Source organism: Bicyclus anynana, chromosome 9, assembly GCF_947172395.1.
Source record: "Bicyclus anynana chromosome 9, ilBicAnyn1.1, whole genome shotgun sequence".
Classification (NCBI taxonomy): domain Eukaryota; kingdom Metazoa; phylum Arthropoda; class Insecta; order Lepidoptera; family Nymphalidae; genus Bicyclus; species Bicyclus anynana.
Window position 1 is genome coordinate 16,443,472 of NC_069091.1, and position 24,476 is coordinate 16,467,947.

A 24,476-nucleotide genomic window follows, 5' to 3' on the forward strand; every position below is an offset into this window, starting at 1 on the left:
TTCGAATCCGGTCCGGGGCATGCACCCCCAACTTTTCAGTTGTGTGCATTTTAAGAAATTAAATATTCGTCGTTATCAACCCATATTTGGCTCACTGCTGAGTCTCCTCTCAGAATGAGAGGAGTAAGGCCAAATAGTCCACTACGCTGGCCCAATGCGGATTAGCAGACTTCACACACGCAGAGAATTAAGATAATTCTCTGGTATGCAGGTTTACTCACGATGTTTTCCTTCACCGATTGAGACTCGTGATATTTAATTTCTTAAAATGCACATTCAATTAAATATTAAGAGTCTCAAACTGTGGAGGAAAACATCGTGAGGAAACCTGCATACCAGAGAAATTTCTAAATTCTATGTGTGTGTGACGTCTGCCAATCCGCATTGGGCCAGCGTGGCGGACTATTGGCCTAACCCCTCTCATTCTGAGAGGAGACTCGAGCTCAGCAGTGAGCCGAATATGGTTTGATAATGATGAGTGACATAAAAAAGCTATTATTATAAAACCCAAGATATTAAACTTATTATAACCTGTTCCCATAATATAGTGTAAGCTATTCACAAAGCGTATCAGGTGACGGGCAAGAACTAATTGAGTTGGCGTGATAAATACGACCCGACCGTAGCGGACCAGCGTCGTAGCCATTATTTTACTTTATATTGTACTCGCCTTAGCCCGCGACTATTCTCACTTCATTGACGATAATATTTTATATTTTTCCGCTAACACGTACTGGAGCAGCGTGACAAATCAAAGCTCCATATCCCATCTCCCATCAAGAGGAAGGCCTGGCCATGTCGAACCCACACCCTCCGAAATCGGAGGCAGAGGTCATATCCACGACGTCACTAGAAAGTATTTTGTCTAAATTTGGAAGATCAGGGTCTTCCAGGCGGATGGAATCTCTTTTTTGTATAAAATAAACCCATTTAGACCCGATTACGTAACTGTCAGCTCTCGGAACTCCATAACCCATACAGATCGTATAACGATACGCAAGGAAGGCCCGCGGATCCAGTGCGTTATAATTTCAAACGCCGAGGCAATTAAACAACCCTCGATAAATTATACCGCGCTGCCGTGTATGCAAATTGGACATAAAAATGGTAATAGCTATGAATATGTGTAGGTGAATCGAGAATTAACTTGTACTTTTTATATGGCATCTTTTGTTTACAAAGCAAATGTGTCATGACTGACCCACTAGTGGACCGAAGACATAAAGCGGGTTGCAGGGAGCCGCTGGATGCTGGCGGCTCGAGATCGTTTTGTTTGGAAGTCCATGCAAGAGGCCTATGTCCAGCAGTGGACGTCCATCGGCTGACAATGATGATGATGACGTAATCTCTTCTTCCCTTAAAGTTTTTAAATCCAGTAGCTATAAATTTTAACTGACTTCATGAGACAAATATGCGACCAGTTTCTGTGTCCATACCATTACTATTTTCTCAAAAACTATTCATCTTAATAAACCATTTCAGGTTTTACTTTTACGTTTTACACATTTTTCAGAAATGTGATTAAAAAGCAGCTACATTTTTCTTTTAAAATACTAATATGATAAAGAACTTTTAACACTATTACTTATCAGGACTAGCAGTAAACACACCGAAAAGTTGTTATTGCTTGTCCTGTTTTTTAGGTTAATTTAAAATTTTATTATTTTTAAACTTGCTCAAGTATTTATGATGGTAGATTTGTAGGCGTTATAAAATCAGGTACCACTAGTTTAGGTACATCAGCATAAATACTTGTGTGCCTCCCCAAACATATCTTACTATTCGTAAAATAGTGCTACGAAATATAAAACACTCATATTTTATACGAATAAAATATGAGTGTTTAATTACATGCAAACACCTAAATTTATTCGTATTTCAGCGGCCGGACACAGAATGTGTTATAATTTCAAAGGACGTGGCAATTAAGCGGGCCCCGATAAATTATAGTGAGTTATCAAGCATGCAAATGAGGGTGTAAAACTGTAATAGGTATTAATAAGTCTCAAGTGAAATTGAGTTTTGCTACCTTTATATCCAAAAAACCTTAATAGCCCGTCGGTTAAAGCCAGAGGCAAATCGTAAAGGTCTAGGATTGGACTGTTTTTGTACTTCTTAACCAACTTCAAAAAGGAGATAACGCAAATTTTATTAGCAGATAGCAGCAGCCCTACAATTTTAGCAGCGTACTATTTATATTTCGTAGAATACTTTGATAAAATATGGCCTATGACACCCACAACTAACGTGGCTTTCTATTGATACTCTGTAACCGAAATGTTTGTTTGTTTGATTGAAAACGCTAATCTCTGCAACTGGTTTGATTTGAAAAATTCTTTCGGTGTTAGATAGCCCATTTATCGAGAAAGGTTATAGTTTATATATTATTCCCGTACTCCTACGGGAACGAGAACCACGCGGGTGAAACCGCGCGGTGTCAGCTAGTAAAATATATTTCTAAATCGGAATCTGAAAACAACAGCAAATTGTTTTCGAAAATGGTTATAACTCTTAGGAATGCTTTATGAAACTTGATGAAGTGTCGTGGTTTTTTTCTAACCAAACGCACAATAAATCCAGTGACGCCCATTCGTAACGTTGTTTGTCCAGTGTTACCATCAAAACCGGTCAAGGTTTACTGACGCGCCGATTCTAACTGCAGGTCAACGGTGGCCTGGGGGACATTCGCAATTTGCGAACGTAGCCGGTCCATTTCAGATTTTTACACGCTCCGCGCTCTAATTACGCAACTCCCCAACAACACTTCCATATCACTTCTATTACATTGTGCAACATACATTGCGTGTTTGTTTGATCTTTAAAATTAAACAACAATAGTCAGCGAGCAATGGATATTATTGTATGGTTTTCCATTCGCGTGTCAGTGTTATCATAATCCCCCCACCAAATAAATGATCACAGTGGGCGACGGGCCCAAAACGAATGTCTCGTAAACCTCACGCATTCAATTACTTTTCGCGCGTTTTTCCGATGGCCACCGGACAGTAGGTTACAGTAAGCAATTTGGGGTATTCGGGGAAAAGCTCCCGGGGTAAACATCGCTGGGCTTTTACTGTTACAAACTTTTGTGAATTTGTTTTTTTTTGGTGCCGTTCACTTCCTGTTTTACAGTGAATTTCCAAATTATTTGCTTAACTCACTGCCTGGGATCGTTTAATAACTTGAATAACTCTCACATTTTTTTATTGATCGACAATCTTACAGTTGGCAGTGATTTCATCTGATGATTATTGACCGCTCCGCGTTAGTTCCCATTTCTGTCAAACTACGAGAATAAAATATCGCCTATGACACTCATAAATAACGTGGCTTTTACACTTATAAAAAAGTGTTTTCAAAATTGTTTTTTTAAATCCAAAGATTACCCCCTACAATACCATACCACAAACATTAAATCTATATAATTTTAGTGCAGATTTGCATCAAATAATTATCCCAATTAATGCGTATTTGTGTCACACACATTATCAACCGACAATTTTTCCTGATGACAACGATTGTGTGTTTACAATTAATATAATACAAATATTTAATTATTTAACGGTCAGCGCGCCGAATAATGTCGATGTAGCTTGCCAAATAATTACGGATAATGCTTGCTATAAATTGTTCAGTTTAACTGATTTTTTTTAATTCTTCACGTGTGTGAAGTCTGCCAATCCACATTGGTGGACGTGGTGGACTAATGCCTAAGCATCTCATTCTGAGAGGTGACTCGTGCTAAAATATGAGCCGAATATGGGTTGTTAATGATGATACTGTTACGATACGAACTTGTAGATAACAACTTCATTGGTCCAGTGGTTAGGCTATGTGGTTACTGGTTACAGGTCTTGGGTTCGAATCCTGGCTCGGGCTATATGAGTTAGTACGTAGTAGTAGTAGTTACGGAAAATATTCAGTTAAATTCTCAGTCTGGAGTTGGGAAGGTTGGTGGTGTGCCCCCGTGCCTACGATAACACTTTAAGCCGTCGGTTCTGCAGACTAATTCACTAACTTTGACGTTTGTTAGTTGACATATTATACGAAATTGATATTCCATGAAGCAAATGTCATCCGGTGCATATTGACAACTTTTTGTGGATATCACACATTAGGTAGATGACATTTCTCAGTTGATTTCATGTTTATTTTAATAGTTTGTTATAAAGAGCAAATTAGTGAATAGGCCAGACAGTCACTATCATTAACATCTGAAAGTGGTCGTTAATTAATTAAACTTTATTACCTGCTAACCCGCATTCCATATCCTCTCTCCTAGAAGGACGGAGGCCTGACCTTATAGTAGGCCATACAAATAAAATAATAATCAAGAATCCCATCATCATATTATACTTAAATTAGAACTTATTTTCACACACATACATACACATACGAGTAAGTTCACACAGACACTTATATTTTATTTATCAAAGTAGAGCCGGCCATCCCGATCTAAGGTTACCCACAAAATAATTCCATCTGAAAATTTCTAACTTCTTTGAACACTGACGTGTTAGAAATTCCCGTTATAAAACTCATAATTCATACATGCTATTACGAGTATACCCTTTTTCGTCACACTATGTAATATTTGAATGTCTTGAACTATTAACTTAATAATATGTTCTAGACAGTATTACCAACTTGATGAAACCGACCTATGAAGAAAAAAAAGAATGAAAATTTGTTTATTTTACACACGCACACACACACTCTCTCTCTCTCTCTCTCACTCACACACACACACACACACACACACACCCACACACATACAATACAGAGAAAACATAAAAAAAACATTAATTAAAATAAAGTAGGTAACTAAAATGAAAATATGTATTTAAATTAAAATAAAAAGATGTTTACGATTACTAATGATCATTAACAGCTAACAAGAGTAAAGTGGGGATGTATTTTTTACATGAGTTAATTGATTTTGATATTGTCTTAATTTATAAGCACTTCCACCCTATTGTAATCAGTTTTTTTTCTAATTATGTTCGAGTTTAGTAATATTTACTTTTATACTTTATTAAAGTATCATTACGTCGTAACGCTGTTGTTGTGTTTCCTCAAAACTCCTTCAGTACACCCGAACATTACAACACTTAGGGTGCTTTTCCACCAGAGCTGTGCTATACTGCGAAAATGTGAAATCTACGCCATGATAATATGTGCCCGTTTCCACTAATACTAAGCTCTAAGCTATGTAGCTGTGCGAGGAAGATGATGTAGATACTCCGTTCTGCACAAAGCTACCCACACGGCCCATAGCAGCAGCAGGCATCCCTAGCACGCATCCTTCCATTCAAAAAACATTGCTAAGCTATGAATAGGATTTTTTTAAAGAATATTTGCCATATTTTTTATAATGTGACCAATATTCCCATACCCCTCCAACAAATCGGAAAAGACTGTGCTAGGAGTGGGTACGACAATAGACTAACGGGGTGAGGATTGAACCACCACCCCTCGGTGATGAGTCCAACCGCTCTTGAGCTATTGAGGCTTAAAGGATTGGTGGATATCAAACATAGCAACGTAGCGTCCACATCTCTGGTGGAAAAGCACCCTTACAATGCCGACAAGTCATAGAGACATAGAGTATGTAATACGGGCTGACTATAGTGCCGACAACCTCACCCAGATAGCTCAAGTTCACCTGCAATGCGGCCGCGGATGGCACTCCCGACACCACTGGATGTGAGCGGCGGAGAAAGCAAATTAAAACTTATCAGCCGCCGGTACGAACATAATGAGCTATTTCATACGAGGGATTGGTTTGGAGTGCGCTTCTGTTGGAACTGATCCATGTTTTATACGATTACACTTTTAATGACAAAGATTTGGACATAAATGGATTGATTTTAATTTTAAACAGATAATTTTTGTTTTTGTTAATAATTACTTTTTAAAGAGACTATTCATATTGGTTCGTATCGGTAACGTGTTTTGATAGTAGTACTAACAAACAAACATAACCTACTTCATATTTAAAAAAAATGTTTTTTTACGTGTTCTTCTTCTACTCTTAAAATAGTAAGTCCATGAAAAATCAACCCGTGGAAATAAGACATGCTTGTGAGATGCTGAGCTCGAGTCTCCTCTCGGAATGAGAGAGACTAGGCCAATAGTCCACCACGCTGGCCCAATGCGGATTGGCAGATTTGACACACGCAGAGAATTAAACGCACGCAGAAAATTCTCTGGTATGCAGGTTTCTTCACGATGTTTTCCTTCACCGTTTGAGACACGTGATATTTAATTACTAAAATGCACACAACTGAAAAGTTAGAGGTGCATGCCCCGGACCGGTTTCGAACCCACACCCTCCGGAATCGGAGGCAGAGGTCATATCCACTGGACTATCACGGCTATAATAAGTAAATACTGTCATCCTAATAATCCATAAATTTGCATTAAACTAAATGTCACGAGCAAAAGAATTTATTCCGGACATGAAGTTTTTAATTTTGATTTATTTACCCGCTTTCTAATATGATGCCTTATTTCGAAGACGACAGTTTAAAAATAACTTACACAAAGATAATTCAATGAAGCAAGATAAATTAATAACCTAACCACTTTACTCAAAAATCCATTAATATAATATACATTCTGAATTATTAAATTAATAATAATCTTCAAAAGACACACAACAGAGAGCACAACGACAAAAAAAAATTAGACGCCGACATAACGAAGTCAACACAACCCTCCAATAGAAGCGGCAAACTAAAAAGAACACAAAACTATTCCCGCGTACACTCCGCCGGTAGGTATATCTAACCGACACGTGAATCGTAATTCTCAACAAACATTCGCTAACAAAAGCTCACGACGGAACACATAAACCTGCCTGGCTGATGTTCCGTTTTGCTATTCCGCCGCGGTACCCGAATAAATGAATAAACGTATCTTTTCAAATGGAAAAGCATACCGAAAAAAGCCACGGCGAAAAAATATATGAGCGCTGAAGCGGTTTTTTATAGCCACAGTTATAGGCTTCCGCGCTAATCTCTTAACTCTTAGCGTGGAAACAATAAAACGTCGCCGCCCGCTTTACATCGCGCGACTGCGACTGCCTCGCCGTCGCACGACAAAAGTAGCCACGACATAGCTGCAGCAGCATAGACTAATCTTTAATGTGGTACACATTGGTAATATGGTAAAAATCTGTACAGTATTTTAATAAATATTTTTTTTTTTAATAAAATAAATAAAAATTTATTTACACAATAACAAATTTCTAATACAAAAATAGAGTAGATCCTTGGCTCCCAAACTAGCTGTAACTGTATCTTGGGAGCCAGTGAATTCCCATTAGTGTTACTTATTAAAATTAAGATAATCTGTAGTAGGCAAAAACAAGAAAGGTGTATTCGTAAAACAAGATCAAACACAAATAAATATTTTTTTGTGTGGTTGTGTGTTGTAATTATGTAACTAATTTGAGCTATATTCTTACTTTATAGGTGTGTTCGTATAGAACACGCGCCCGGTTATGGAGTTTTTAAATCCAAATACTTCCACGTATTTTTTTATTCCGTGGTAAGTACAGAACCGCAATATTTTTATTTTGTTTACTGATGTCATAGTATATTAAAATATAATATATTAAAATAGTACAAGTATAGTTGATTCTACGCCTGAGAAATTCAAATACTGGTTACTATTGCAATTATGTTATACAAGACACAACAGCACCTTTTTGTGTCTCAAGTATATATTTTTTTTCTTTCATAGTTAACTATTATGTCTCTTAGCAGTAATACCCCAGTGGATATGACCTCTGCCTCCGATTCCGGAGGATGTTTGTTCGAATCCGGTCCGGGGCATGCACCTCTAACTTTTCAGTTGTGTGCATTTTAAAAATTAAATATCACGTGTCTCAATCGGTGAAGGAAAACATCGTGAGGAAACCTGCATACCTGAGCTCAGCAGTGAGCCGAATATGGATTGATGACGATATGTCTCTTAACTGCTTAAAAAGACAAAAAAATCTTGAATGGTTTCAACACCTTTTTGAAATAAGTATCGTGTAATTTTAAGCCGAGAATCATTTTATACTTACAAAATACTGTAAATTAATTAAACATGGTGACGATAACGATTGTCGCACAGAAGTCGTTACGTGGTAGTAAACTCGAGACGTCCTGTGGTCGAGTTTCGCGCACATGAAAAAATGCTGTATAATGTATAGGCCATCCGCGGTGCGACAGTTTTACATGTAAGGTTTATTTTGCAGCTGTTTATCTTCCCGGCTGCCTTTATTAAAACTTTCTGCCATAAAATAACTATAACTTTTCTGAAACGTCATAATAGAAACGAGTTTCCCGTAACAGGTTTTCTTTAATGGAAAAACGTAACAGTTTCTAATATATGTTAAGACTAGTTGACAACGCGCGGTTTTGCCCGCTTGGTTCCCGTTCTGGTAGAAATACGGCAATAAAATATAGCCTATAGCCTTCCTCGATAAATGAGCTATCTATCATCATCATCATCATCATATCAGCCGATGGACGTCCACTGCAGGACATAGGCCTTTTGTAGGGACTTCCAAACATCACGATACTGAGCCGGCTGCATCCAGCGAATCTCTGCGACTCGCTTGATGTCGTCAGTCCACCTAGTGGGGGGTCGGCCAACACTGCGCTTACTAGTGCGGGGTCGCCATTCCAGCACTTTGGGACCCCAACGACCATCGGCTCTTCGCACTATGTGCCCCGCCCATTGCCACTTCAGCTTCGCAACTCGTTGAGCTATGTCGGTGACTTTGGTTCTTCTGCGGATCTCCTCATTTCTGATTTGATCACGCAGAGATAGTCCTAACATAGCTCGTTCCGTCGCCCGCTGTGTGACTCTGAGCCTTTTTATGAGGCCCATAGTTAGCGACCAAGTCTCGGAACCATAGGTCATCACTGGCAACACGCACTGTTCGAAGACTTTTGTCTTCAGGCACTGAGGAATTTCGGACGAAAAGATGTCGCGAAGTTTCCCGAATGCAGCCCAGCCGAGTTGGATTCGACGGTTCACCTGTTTCTCGAAATTGGACCTACCTAACTGGATCATATATCCTAGGTATATGTATTCGTCTACAATTTCGAGTGCAGCGGGCTATCTAACACTGAAAGAATTTTTCAAATCGGACCAGTTGTTCCTGTGATTAGCGCGTTTAACCAAACAAACAAACAAACTCATCAGTTTTATAATATTAGTATAGATAATAATTTAATCATTATGTTTCCAGTATTATTAATTAGCAAATATACATATAATTTAAATGTTTGTCTGTGATTTCAAAATAACTGCGTATTCATTTAAATTATTTATATACACTACAATAAAACACAAAAGAACTTTTTAAAAAAATGTCTCTCAATGCTTGTGAGGGCTAATCTCTCTCTCTAAACAGCTGAACCGATTTTAATGGAACTTTCACTGAAACATAATCGGAACCGGAAATATCTATAGTTTCTGCAGGAAACTGTGTGAAACTTGTGTAAAGCTGGATTTTACACCGAGAAAGTCGCGGTCGTCCGCTAGTCTACAAACAAAAAATATATCAAATGAAATAAAATATATCAGAAAGTTAAATTACGTGTCACAATTTGAGTTTAATAATGTCAAAGCTTTATTAATGAACATAGTATTTATGCTAAATAATACGTGTTAGAAAATAACGTGTCATTAGCTATTTTAACTAAAATAATAATACATATATTATTATTATTTTCAATTATGTTTAGTGTTAGTTGGTAGATTATTATTAAATTACTGATGAGCCAAATAAGCTTAACATTGGACCAACGAGGCAATTCTAATTAATATAACCTGCATTATACACAAAACTATACAACATGTAACCATCAAAAATAAGTTACAATCATCATCTTTATTAACTACCCATATTTGGCTCACTGTTGAGCACGAGTCTCCTCTCAGGACATGAGTGGTAAGGCTAATAGTCCAACACGCTGGTCTAATGCGGATTGGCAGACTTGACAACCGAAAAAAATTACGCATTTTTTCTCACGATGTTTTTCTTTCACCGTTTGATACACGTGATATTTATTTTTTTATTTTAAATGCTCATAACTAGAAAATTGGTGGTGCATGTCCCGGGCCGGATTCGAACCTACGCACCCACCGAATCGGAGGTAGAGGTCATACTTAAAGCTCTCCACAATAAAATACGAGTATATTAATATAACGGAGAGACGTGATAGCCCAATGGACATGGCTCCTGCCTCTGATTAAGGAGGGTGTGGGTTCGAATCCGGTTCAGGGCATGCACCTCCAACTTTTCAGTTGTGTGCATTTTAAGAAATTAAATATCACATGTCTTAAACGGTGAAGGAAGAACGGAAACCTGCATACCAGAGAATTTTTCTGATTCTCTATGTGTGAAGTCTGCCAATCCGCATTGGGCCAGCGTGGAGGACTATTGGCATAATTCCTCTCATTCTGAGAGGAGACTCGAGCTCAGCAGTGAGCTGTATATGGGTTGATAATGATATATTAGTATAATGCTTACAATGTGTAACAATTAAAAATAAGAAACTGAAAAATCTTTCCAGAAGTCTTGGTGCCTTAAACATTTTTTTCGCAGTTACCAAAGAGAGTTTTATTTACTTCGGTGCGATAAGAAGAGAGTTTGCGGATACAATTTCCTTTGCGGTTTCGTATCTGAATTATGTAGCAGGATTTCGGTTTGGAATTAAGTAGCGGAGAAAAGTGCCGGGAGAAAAATGCAAGGACTTTTGATATTGCCCATTCAGTGATGTTAATAAAAACAAATAAAAAGATACTTGTACACACTTCAATATTATGTAAAAGATATATTATATCACAGCATTAATAAGTTATGTTTGCAATCAGGGGTGTTCGTAGTGATTTATTTTTGGTAATAGTTGGCTAAATGATAAATAGCTAAGAAATCAGAGAAATCGAAAAACACAATGAAACTATATTTACTAACTGATATTATATATATATTACTCAACTGCCTTAAAAATTCTTCCATCACTGAAAAGCTACATCAGCGAGTAACATGGGTTAAATTTAATCTCCGTACGTCTATCGGAACAGGAATTAAATGGGTGAAACCACAAAGGCCCGCTAGTAGAATATAGGTAAGATAACTAAAGACATGAGTGTGTTATTGGTTATCTTTAACTTTCATCAGTCAGTCATCATCATCCTCATCATCATCATCATCATCATCATTACTATGAGCTTATGGACGTCCACTGCTGGAGATAGGCCTCTTGCATGGACCTCGACCATAATGGTCTCGAGCCGCCAGCATCTAGCGGTTTCCTGCAATCCGCTTTATGTCCTCGGTCCACCTAGTTGAGGGTCGACCAACACTGCGCTTTCTGGTGCGGGGTCGCCATTCCAGCAACTTGAGACCCCAACGTCCATCGGCTCTTCGAAATATGTGAACTGTGCATTGCCACTTCAGCATCGTGACTCGCTGAGCTATGTCAGTGACTTTGGTTCGTCTGCGATCTCCTCATTTCTGATTCGATCACGCAGAGATACTATAAGCATAGCTCGCTCCAATGCCCGCTGAGTGATTTTGAACCTTCTAAACTGTTATAGTCACAAATTATTTAATTTGCCAAGCTGTTAGCTGAACACTAGTGCTTTTCTTTTAAAATTGTTTCCATACATTACTTCTGTAATAGCCTAGAAATAATAACCACAGTAAGGTATTATTTCGAATGGCATTACTTTTTTATTAACCGCGTGAACCAGTTTTATTAACCTCCCGCTACAGTGTTGAACGCTTTTATAACCAACAGTTATTATAAACCGATTACGCTGAAGTAAAATTTAATCACGAATACGAAATGAATATAAGTTGTTGGTACACCGAGCTTTTACTGAGCGATTCTCGCCATGAAATGGTATTTTTGCCATTGACATGTTATGAAGGCCATCGTAGCAAGAGGCTTTTTTAAACAATGAAACGAAGCCAAGTTGCACAATAGACAGCACGAGTGCTGCAATCGTTAATTACGTGCAATGACATACAATGTTTTTTCTACGACCATGATAAAATAAATAAAATAATTAACAAAACTTGGTAAATAGTAAAATATAATTGGGCATGGCCTCCTTCATTTTTGTATTGTCCTAGATTTGGTCTCGGCATGGACTCCTAGTCAACATTACTTAACGACCTGGTAGAATTAATAGCATTGTTATATAGTTTGAGGTTTTATATTAAATAGATTACGAAATGGGATTTGGGAATGGGAAAAACTACTTTACGAAATTGAATCTACTATCAATATTAAACATCATACTAAAGTATAAGGTAAAAACGATAAAAATGAAAATATTATATAACTTAAATTGTAAAAAATATACTCTCAAAAATACACTTATCTCCGTTATGTTGATACTCCCTTCTATTTTGAACTAACTTTTTTTTACGCTAAGAGGAGATAGCCCTGTATTTTAATCAGAAAAGTTTAATTTGCTGATGCTGATACATTTAAGTCATTTATTATAGTTTTAAAGACGTTTAAATTATGATGAATTTTAACATCAAAAATAAACATTTCGAACTAAATAAGTACGAGAATAATGTAGTAAACCGGTGCACGGTGTGCAAACATCTTTTTTATAGTAACAATATATTAACCAAACCGATAGTCAGGCGTAGTTCCCGTACCCGTGAGATTACGGGGATAAAATATGACCTTTAACACTTACAAAGAGTGGCTTTATAGTGGTAAAATAGTTTCAGTAGTTCCAGAGATTACACCCTACAATACGATCAGTAGAAAACTACTGATTTGCAACAGCGCAACAATTCCAAGGCATGCTAGGAACACGCTTAAATCCCACCCTGTATCCATCAACATGAGGTAGGTATGTTATAATTCATTTTATGGCTTTAAGCCACCTATCATGTTTTTTAGACCGGAATACAGCAATGCTATTGGCAAGAAAACTAAGCAAGGCTAAACTTAATAAAAACTTAGTAAACTTAATAAATTGAATATTTATAAGAGCAAATTTGTTTAAGTTGGGTTAACCTTTAAATATATTTTGTCTAGTATAAGATAGAAAGCATAGGACAAAAACAACAAATAAACTAAATTTATGGAAAGTCCAAAAATGCAACCAGCATGGCCACCCCAAATTAAGCATATCGTGCCTTTACTCACGCACCAAATGACCAGCGGTAAGCTCTCTTTCTCTAATAGCTTATAATATGAATATCCTAGCGATAGCTCTACTTCACATAGTTTACATAAATACTTAATGGGATCGTGAATAAGTGAAAAAATACTCAGGCTACGTTTGCTACAGATACGTAAGGCGAATTCTTTTTAATGCCGCAATTTTCAAAACATCATAATAAATAAAAGTGAAGGGTTTTACTTACTCATTCACTTATCACGAACTCTCAAAAACCGCTTGACGTAGAAAGATGAAATTTGGCAGAGAGGCAGTTTATTGTACGTAGTCTGCGGATGTCCGCTAATTATGTATATTTCTTATAATTTACAGAAAAAAAATTAGGAAAGTCCTACAAATTACTCAAGCATGGTGAGCCTAAACTAGACGTATCGCGTCTTCATTCGCGCACCAAATGACCGGCGGCAACCTCACGCTCTAATAGCTTATATGGCGGTGGTTGCATGAATATTCTAGCAATGGCTCGAGAGCTTTTAAGCCTTTTATGTCGGTCTTTTGGGTTATGAAGTGGTTTGCTTTTCGCACTCTCGCTGTATGGCGACTTGAGCAATATTTTTAAAGTGGAAAAATTAGCTGAATGTGTTTCACGAAGTGCAAAAAAACATTATTAGCAATTTGAATTTGTTGTTTGTTTCCGAATTACTAAATGAAGTCTAGACATATAAGCAAACTTGTTTGACAATCGTAATGAAAATATATCGTAGCATATTATATTCCGTAGATGGTAGGTATGCCACGCAACCTATTTTGTATTAAGTAATTTTTTCAAGGGCGAAAGATTTGGTGTAAGTGTGTAAATTTGTTATTCTGCAACTACAAAACCGATTTGTCCAAAAACTGTAATGAAGTGGAATGAACCCTCGTTTCATAAATAGGGTTTTTATCTGTCTTAATATAAACAGCCTTATTTGAGAATAGCCGCCATAGAAGTTTGATTTTTTCACATCTTCAAGGCTCTGTATACCTGAGGATATGGTTTTAATATTTCCAGCCAGCACTCGTTCCCGAGATGAAGGGTCTTGACAGACAGATGGACAGCTTAAGGGTTCCGTATGTATGCTTTAGAGGTCCTAACTTTTAAATATGACCAATATTTCCAGTACCTCCCTACTAGTTCACTGTATTAGGAGTTAGTACGACAATAGTCCATCGGACGGAGATCGAACCACGACCTTTCGGTTTAAATCCAGTCTCTCTATCGTAGAGTTATTGAGGCTTAAATGAATAATAGAAACAAATAATTTTATACAAGTACAGATTCACTTAATAGCTTTACACAACAGAGGAATTCTAACGTCTGGAAACTTGGAAAAGTACGTTTGAAAAGTGCATAAAAGTCGATACCTCCAGCTGGCCGCGTTAAAAAGAATATTAGAACGAATGACCATTGGTGTTCCCAAACGGCTTATACCGTTGATATACAAACACTAGATACGCAGTGTATCATATTAATTAATCCTCATTATCGGCCTATTTTAACGGGCCACTACAGGCCCAGGCCTCCTTTTTTATTGTTGAGGATATGGAGCTTAGACCCAACATGCGGCTCCAACGCGAGCTGGTGGGATAGGGTGACAAAGATAGTCATGTAACGACTACTATTAGATGTTAATAATAATGTTCGTGACCGAGTATACGTGCTCTTCGAGGCATGGAGATGTAATACATACTTCTCAACTCCGAGCTGAGTTTTTTTTTCTGAGAACTTCTTGGCAAAATGAAAGCCTTCAAATTTCAGATCAGAGACTCTCATACTAAATTCCTACACCAATTGCTCTCCATTAACGAATTTAAGTAAAAAAAAATGAATTTGCAATATATTAAACGCATTCTGGTAGATATTAGCGCGTTTAAACAAACAAATGAACTCTTTAATACATACGTCGTCGTCGTCATCAACCCATATTCAGCTCACTGCTGAGCTCGAGTCTCCTCTCAGAATGAGAGGGGCAAGGCCATTAGTCCACCACGCTGGCCCAATGCGGATTGTCAGACTTCACACACACAGAGAATTAAAATAATTCTCTGGTATGCAGGTTTCCTCACGATGTTTTCCTTCATCGATTGAGACACGAGATATTTAATTTCTTAAAATGTACACAACTGACCGGATGACCGGATTCGAACCCACACCCTCCGAAATCGGAGGGTCATATCCACTGGGCTATCACGGCACGGCTTTAATACATTAGTATAGATATATCGCATCTAGGTATTAAGGTTTCCTATCAATGTCCGATCTGTATACACATTTGTGAGCAGCAACTCCCGCGATATAACAACAAATATAATTCACGCCGCGCGCCCTCGAGGACTCTTACGCTCGCAGCTGCTTCTGAGACGTTTTCTCTTTCAGAGCCGCTAAAAAGCGCATAAACTCGCACACCCGATTGTTAACTGAGTCTTTAAGGTATGAGCGATCAGTGATTATAAAATAATCTCTTACATTTATGCCACAAACGCAACGATGAGACCTGAGTTCGGCCGGGATTTTTGACGTGACAACGTCTTATAATTCGATGGAGCCAGCCGATCCGAAAAAAGATGACGTCATGCGTCGTTCCCTCGCTCTAGGGTTGCCAACTTTTTTTACAAGAAATAAAGTATATTCTGGTCTATGAAGATTATTAAACAGTATTTTAATAAAACGAACATTTTCCTATTGAAAAATTCCATCAGTATTTTATTATGACGTTGTCACGTTCAACTATTGTCAGTAAACCGACTTTACAGACAACCGTTTTTAAAAAAAATGTTGCTTGCTTACATGGTGTTCAAATTACTCCTATATATTACTCCAAAATACCGCTAAAAGGGCATTTCACACACTTAGCTTCGAATTACAAATGTATGTCAACAAAACATCTTTCCTGGAAGTAAACCACGTTACCACATTGGAATACACAGACCAGACAACGCTAAAAGCTAACGCTTAGTTGGTAGTTGGAATGACGCCGTTTACGTCGTCCTTCTATTTTAATTTATAAAAGAAAAGGAGAAAAACTATCTGATATTCTTGAGATTACTCAGCAAGTTATTTTTATTATTAAAGAATAATGACCCCGTAAAGTCACCAGATACGTTTATACTAAATGAAACCCGCTACCGCTCGTGTTTAGGCCACCGGCTTAACTCGAGGACAGTGCCGAGTGCTCTCCAGACAACTAGTGTATTGCAGATACTCGTAGTTTGCCAGATTTACGAGCGGGTTCGATGCTCGCCGCTGCCGACTTAATTTAGACGAACGTTTCATACTGTTGCCTCACGACTCACGAGTGCTCTCCCGTTAGACGAGATTTGACGAGCTCGTAAACACATTCCGCCATTATTGTTTTACATAACTCGAGGTTGAGGATTTCAGTTTAGAGTAGAAATAATCAAGAAAATATTATGTTCATTTTGAAGATGAAATAAATCTATACTATTGTATAAGTGACGTCATAGCCACTGCCTGCGATTTCAGAGGGCATCATAGGCTCGCATCCGGTGTAGCATCTCCAACTTACAACAATTATTAGAGACTCAGTCACTTTCAGAAATTAAATATCACGTGTCTCAAACAGTGAAGGAAAAACATCGTGAGGAAACCTGCACACATGAGAATTTTCTTAGTTCTCTACGTGTGTGAAGTCTGCCAATCCGCATTGGGCCAGCGTGGTAGAATATTGGCCTAACCCCTCTCATTTTGAGAAGTGACTCGTGCTCAGCAGTAATCCGAATATGTATAAAAGTACTTCTTATAGGCAAAAATAAGTGGTATCCATTTTTTTACAAGCCCTCTCATCATAGACCAATTGATGTCCCTTACAATAACATAGATATTTTGTAGGGATCCAATCACGACGGTCAACGCAAGTTACTACTACTACAAAAAATATATGAAAATGTCCATATAAATTCTTTGAAATGTTCCAAAAACCACGATGAATAAACGAGTTGTGCCATTTAAAATTCTCCGAACTCTCCCGTTGTTCTGTTCGGAAGCTTTTCATCTTGAAATTAATTGCGAGTTTCGATTGCGTGTAGGGTTACCATACAACCGATTTTTTTTTATGGGAATTGAAAAATGTATACATTATCAATTAATATGAATAACATAATCAATTAATATGAATAACACTCACGATAGTTTAAATTCTAAAATGGAATTGAAAAATATTGAAAATTGAATTAAATATTATTATTAGGTAAATTTTATTAAAATTTAAAATAAGTTTTGAAATGTTGAAAATTTAATAGACATTTTCATATTAGTTTAATGAAAACTTCTTAGACTTATATTTTACCGACATTTCCAAAATCATAATATTTCAGTAATAATAAATTAAATTATGAATTACTCTAGTTATAACATTAAAACATAAAAACAATATAATTATGCATACTGCCATCGACCTCGCACCGGGGAGCACAGTGTTGGTTGACCCCCTACTAGGTGGACCGAAAATATCAAGCGGGTTGCAGGGAGCCGCTGGATGCTGGCGGCTCGAGACCGATGTGCTTAGAGGTCCATGCAAGAGGCCTATGTCCAGCAGTGAACGTCTATCCGCTGGTAAGGTAAGGACACTGCCATCGAATTTGGGTGCCACGCAAAGTAATGACAAGGCGAATTCTAATAATAATCAAGAAACGATGGTATCTAAATAAAGCGGGAAAAAAATAAATTATATTATTTAAAGTTGGTAACCCTAATTGCGAGTGGAAACTGCGGGCCATTTATTATTTATGATGCACATACACTGTCTTGCGAACGTTTCTTCTCTTTCGCGAGATATTCTGAGTGAGAAATTATTTGAACTTATAACGGGTTCAAGTAACGAAATGTTCCCGCGATAAATAATTATTGCGGTACAAAAATATTTTTTTTTATTGAATCGTACAAGTCTTGTATTATCATTTTTTAACGTCGTGTAACAATAGCATCTCTCATCAAACTCATTTTTATCTGCATACTAGTGAAACCTCAGGCTTTGTGGATCCAATACTTTTTTCCCCTGGAGGTGGAAAATGCACATAGACATCCATGTTGGGTAGTGCGAGATTATTATCACCTAAAAAACCCCTCCTATGGTCGGTTCCGGTCATTATGACCTTTAAAGTGTAACCATATTATAAAGTATACCCCGATATCTGACGTCACCCAGACATGGGTTTTTAACTCACGATCTAGGGGGCGCCCGGACTGATATACTCAGGCCAAACACCCCTCCTGAACGACCCTCTAAGCCACCTCGACTTAGAGGAGACGCCCTTAGAGAGTCGTTCCGCCCATCTACTCTGCTTCTGCCATCGTGCCTCATCAGGCAATGGTTGTGCACTCGCCCAAAGTGGTCGCCCCGGTGACACCGTGGAGGTCCCATAAGAAGCCTACGGCACTTACACAATCAGAAAAATTAAAAAATAAAGTATACAATTAACCCTAACCCGACATTCCACATTGGACCAGCGGGCAAGCTCTATTTTCCCTCTCCTATAAGAAACGCATTTATAGTAGGTAAAGATATAGAGCATGTAAAGCTTCCTCGTAATATATCGACATTCGATTACTAATGTATCGTCAGGAAACCTCATCACGGCCGATAGCCCACACACGGACGCTGACTGCGTCCAGCATCGTTACAATTTAATTCTGTTGACGGATCGTCTAATTACGATAGCTTAATCTAACGGTTGAATGGTTCAACGCGTTGATAGCCGGCTAAATGGTCACAACTAGTCATTTCCAGTCTGAAAGTGGTCATGGGAAAACATAAATGCATGACTAAATCCAAATGCTAAATACTCGTATATCCTATTGTTTTCCTAAAGTATTCAATTCTAAAAAGAATATCTAGGTTATTTTTGCAAGCACCTATGGCTTATTACTAGTACTTACCTACCTTTACGTCTGGTCATGACAAAGATTTTACAGTATTAGATCTGTCCTTTTGTGGGCCGTTAAAATTGTATGATACCTAATGATTAAATCTATAGGTACTAATATTATAAATGCGAAATTAAGTCTGTCTGTATGTCTGTCACCTTTTCACGGCTAAACTGCTGAACCGATCAAGATGAATTTTGTTATAATGGTAAATCGGACCTTGGAGCATAGCATAGGGTACTTTTTGACCCTAGAATAAAAATACAAGGGGGTAAAATAGAGGTTGAAAGTTTGTATGGAAAGTCCTTTATAAATAGAGTTTAAGTTTTAAAAGTTGTTCATAAATCATAAAAAAATTCGAAATATAATGTGATTCAAGAATTTTTAAAATTCAACCTCTATAGTGGTGAAATAGGTGAAAGTTTACATTGATTTCCACGCGAACGAAGTCACGGACGTCCGCTGGTAAATAATATGCAAAAAAGAGTTAGTTATAATACCGTGACTCCACTTCCATACACGTCCATAGGCCCAAGTTGGGCCCGAGTTACCGCGTTTAATATTAGCGGGTTCTTTGTCCGGGTAAATCTGTCATTGGAAGCGGGCCAGGGGAATAAAATTTATAAAAAAAAATAAAAATCCGCTCTCTTCCCACAACGGCCCGCCATTTACATGCAAAGGAGTGGTTATGTAAGTTGAGATTCAGTTCTTTTGTAAACCGTATAAAGGCGGATGTATTTTACATTCATAATAGTTTTGCTTTAAATGTTAAACTTAGCTTTCATTCAACTAACGTTATTTTTAATCTATAAATTAAATACTAGAAAATTATAAGAGTAGTACAATAAATAGTCATCTATACTAATATTATAAAGAGGTAAAGTTTGTAAGTTTGTAAGTTTGTCACATTTTTTAAATGGGGTAATCTTCGGAACTACTGGTTCGATTTTAAAAATTCTTTCACCAGTAGAATGCTACATTATCGGGGAGTGCTATAGGCTATTGGTATCATATATATTAGCCGAGTTATCACAGTTTTTGTCATACAGGTCGGACTGAAAATCCTCTTAAACAGACTTATTCGCATGCGCTGCCTTAAATATTGTGTAAAATTGAAATTAATGTATGGAGACTTTATGTGTCTTTAAAAGTTTAAAGGAGACTTTATCTATCTTCTATATATTAGCAGATATAGTACTTTTTGTGTTTTAAAAATTATTAATTTTATTTACTTAGGTTTACGTCATTGTTTATACAACTAAACTTTAATCCTTATTAAAATAAATTATTTAATAATCACAAGAATATTATGGAGATAAGATTTGCCCTTTACAGTATGTTAATTACTTAAATAGTTTCGGAGATAATACAAAATTTCTAAAACACGCAGAAATTCCGCTATATGACGCCCGGCGCTTTCATTTACGTAGTTCCCGTTCCCGTGTGAATATGGGGATCAAACATAGCCATAACATTCGCAAATAACGTAGCTTTTTATTGGTAAAACAATTTTCCAAATCGGTCCAGTAGATCCAGAGATTACCTCCTACAACCACACGAACTTTACCTCTTTATATTATTAGCATAGAAGTCTCCATTTCTCTTGGTCATACCACCACTCTCGAAGGACTGGACCGATTTTGCTAAGGGTAGGAGTAAGATAGAGAAGTAACAGGGTAGGGTTGGGTACGGTTAGGGAAGCGTAGGGGTAGGGTAGGTTTATGGCCGGGTTAAGGGTAGTAGTAGGGTAGGGGTGGAGGTAGGGAAGTGGTAGGGTAGGGTTAGGATAGGCGTGACATAGGGTTACGGGTGGGATAGGGGTAGGAAAGGGATAGGGTACGGGGAGGGTAGGGGTAGGATGGGGGTAGGGTAGGATGGGGTAGGGTAGGGTGGCATGCTCTTTGGTACACTTTTCAAGTCAATAGACAGAGAGTTTAGTAAAATTTTTAACTTTAAACGCATTAATGCTAGCCAAAAATTAAAGTTTAGCGAATGGGCTACTATAGGCATCTATAAAAGTAGAGATAAATTGTACGAGTTGTACGAGGAAAAACAATATAATCAAACGCGAACTTATTTAGATTACGTAAAAAGTTACTCAAAAATTTTTAAACGTGTTTGTATTCTTGCGAAATCGTTACACATCAAACAGAAAATAATTGAGTCTGAGAACAAGATACAAACCACCTGGAACATAATTAATAGAGAATCAGGAAAAATCAAACCGCGGGATATGAGTTTTGAATTAATTGTCAATGACAAAAAGGTAAACACTGATATCGAGGTTGTTAATGCCTTTGAAGATTTTTTCCAAAATGTTCCTATCTTGTTAACTGATTCACTAGATTCGTCTGCTACGGAAGCCCAGAGACTATTAAGAGGCAATGTTAAAGAGTGCAACGTTCTTTTTGAATTTCACCACATAACTGTATCAGACATTAAAAGATCTTTCAATTTATTAAAATTAAAAAGAACCGGAGATCTGTGGGGCATGTCAGTGAAAGTAATATCTAATATAATTGATATCATTGCTCCCCACTTAGCTATTATTTTTAATGAATGTGTGGACTTAGGTATTTTTCCGAACCTAATGAAGCATGGCAAATTGATACCACTTTTTAAATCAGGAGACAAATCAGATCTTAATAATTATAGACCGATTACAATATTGCCAACACTTAGCAAGGTCTTTGAAAAAATCATATTAAATCAACTTTTATGTCATTTTAATTTAAATAACTTGCTTCATCCTGAACAGTATGGTTTTACAAAAGGTCGCAATACAACTGATGCAGGGGCTAAACTTTTAAAACATATTTATGAAGCATGGGAAGGTTCTAAGAATGCTATTGGTGTGTTCTGTGATCTGTCCAAGGCGTTCGATTGTGTTGACCATAACACCCTTCTACTCAAGTTAAGCCACTATGGCATCAAAAGTGTTGCACTCGATCTCATTGCCTCTTATCTCAGTGATAGAACACAGAAGGTATGCATAAATGATATAAAGTCGCACGGTTCCACTACCATAATGGGCGTCCCACAGGGTTCAATTCTGGGTCCTTTTCTATTTTTAGTGTACATAAACGATTTACCATACCATGTCAGCGGCATATGTGAGATTGTACTGTTTGCTGATGATACATCCTTAATTTTTAAGTCCGACAGAAATAAAGATAACTCTGACGACGTAAACAGTGCCATATCGCATGTGTCGCATTGGTTTACTGCAAATAATCTACTTTTGAATGCTAAGAAAACAAAATGTATTGAGTTTTCATTGCCAAATGTTATAAAACTAGATAAGTCTATAATGATCGATGGTGAAACACTAGAAATGGAGAGTTCCACAGTTTTCCTGGGAGTGACCTTGGATTGTAAACTTCAGTGGGGTGCTCATACAGAAAAACTGTCTGGTAAACTTAGCTCAGCGGCATTTGCCGTGAGAAAAATAAGACAGTTTACTGATGTCGATACAGCTAGGCTTGTTTATTTTGCGTACTTTCACAGCGTAATGTCTTACGGTATTTTATTGTGGGGCAAGGCTGCCGATATACAATCTATATTTGTACTTCAAAAAAGAGCAATTCGAGCAATATATCAATTAAAATCACGCGAGTCCCTTCGTCAAAAGTTTAAAGAAATAGGTATACTAACAGTAGCCTGTCAATATATATATAACTGTATAATATATGTAAGACAAAATATTAATTTGTACAAACGAAAAGGAGATCTAAACCCACGTCTTACTAGACACGGGCATAAGTTAGTTATTTCTGCATATCGTCTCCAAAGAGTAAAAAAATCTTTTGTAGGTTTGGGTGTACTCTTCTATAATAAGATCCCCAAGACTGTGATGGACCTGCCAATGCATAGCTTTAAGCAATGTGTTAAAAAACATTTACTTAGTCGAGGGTACTACAACATTGATGAGTTCCTTAATGATAAAGATGCTTGGAGGCCATTGGATCAGCTTCCACCTTCACACAGGAAATAAAACTATAAGAAATTGTAATTTAATTGTTATCAAATGTAAATTGTAATACTGTATGACTTTTTCAAAAGAGCAACTGTTGAGTTTCTTGCCGGTATCTTCTCAGCAGGACCTGCCTTCCGAACCGGTGGTAGAATCTTTACAAATAGTCAACTGACGTGTCAAAAGTGCTTGTAAACTGAGCCTACTTGAAATAAATGATTTTTGATTTGATTTGATTTGATTTGGGGGTAGGGTGTAGGTAAGGTAGAGGTAGGGTAGGGTTAGGTTTGGGGTAGGGTAGGGATACGGTGGGGGTAGGGTAGGGTAGGGTAGGGGTAGCGTAGGGGTAGGGTAGATGTAGGGGTTAGGTAGGGTAGGGTTGGTGTAGGGGTAGGGTAGGGTAGGGGTAGTAGTAAAGTTGACATCGAAATTTACGCGGACGAAGTCGCGGGCGTCCGCTAGTGGAGAATAAACTTAGAAAATCTTTTAAAAAAAAAATTTAACCGACGTTAAAAATGTATTACTCTAAAAAGCGAAAATTAATATCGTACCTTTCTATTAATCAGCTTAGAGTATATATTTGTGTTTCTTTAAAGTTATTTTTTTTTGTTTTGTGTGTCCTAGTGTAGTGACCTTAAACGCCACAATATGGGCAATTTCGTTCACTTATTTCAGTTATTTTGATTTTAACACAAAATCACTTTACCGATTTTATTGAAAATTAAATGAGACCAATCTCGAAGAACACTCTTTGAAACAAAATATAGTTTTCAAAATTGGTTAATAAATGACGAATTTATGAGGTAACAAATAACATCGAACAAGCATCGAATTGAATATCTCCTCCATTTTAAGGTCGGTTAAAAAAATGCATAGCAACATTGTCAAGCTTCAATCGCTTCACGACAAAGAGGCCGGACTATTGTCGAAACCACTCCTAGCGTATTTTCTGACTAATTGGAGGGGAACGGGAATATTGGTCATATTTATAGGATATGGCAAATATTCTTTGTTCGGTTTTTCTTGCCGTTCCAATCCAATAAGCAGCATCATTAAATATTGTTGACCGAACCCAACCATAATGTAAAAGTAATGCAATACATATTCGTATGCAATTTTTAACTTGATGGTAAAACTTAACAGACAAAATGTCTACAAGCTGTCCTACAAATTTCCTACAAATTTTGTGGTACATTATGTCGTTCCGACTTTCAGAAATTAAGAATTTTCGTAAATAAAAAAGTTGAACGTCTCATCCAGATGAAGATCATCATCATCATTAACATCCGATGGACGTCCACAGCTGGACATAGGCCTCTTGCATGGACTTCCAAACAAAACGGTCTCGAGCCGCGAGCATCCAGCGCCTCCCTGCAACCTGCTTGATGTCTTCATTGATAGTAATCAATTGTAAAA